Below are 308 nucleotides of genomic sequence, written 5' to 3'. Positions count from 1 at the left end.
ACTACACTCATATTTTACACTCATACATATTACTTAATAAAATGAAGATTCACAATACAAAAAAAGACCCAAATCCGGCTAAACAAAAGTCGCACTTCATACAGGTTTAATAAAAAAAAAAAAGAACTTTTGAGAGCAGAGTCTAACCAGGCAGTATTTCTTCTGCTCTTCACTCCCTCCCTCTTTCCTCCTCCCCCCGCCATCGAAGCTTACGTAAGAGATACTCAATTGTGGCCTGGAATTCTTGCCTTGCCCTTCACTGCAGACATCCGGATTTGCGGTTGTTGAGATGGGGGTCCATTCTGGTT

The sequence above is a fragment of the Penaeus monodon genome, chromosome 27 (genome assembly GCF_015228065.2).
Source record: "Penaeus monodon isolate SGIC_2016 chromosome 27, NSTDA_Pmon_1, whole genome shotgun sequence".
Taxonomy (NCBI): Eukaryota; Metazoa; Arthropoda; class Malacostraca; order Decapoda; family Penaeidae; genus Penaeus; species Penaeus monodon.
Note: the sequence above shows the minus strand (reverse complement) of the source record.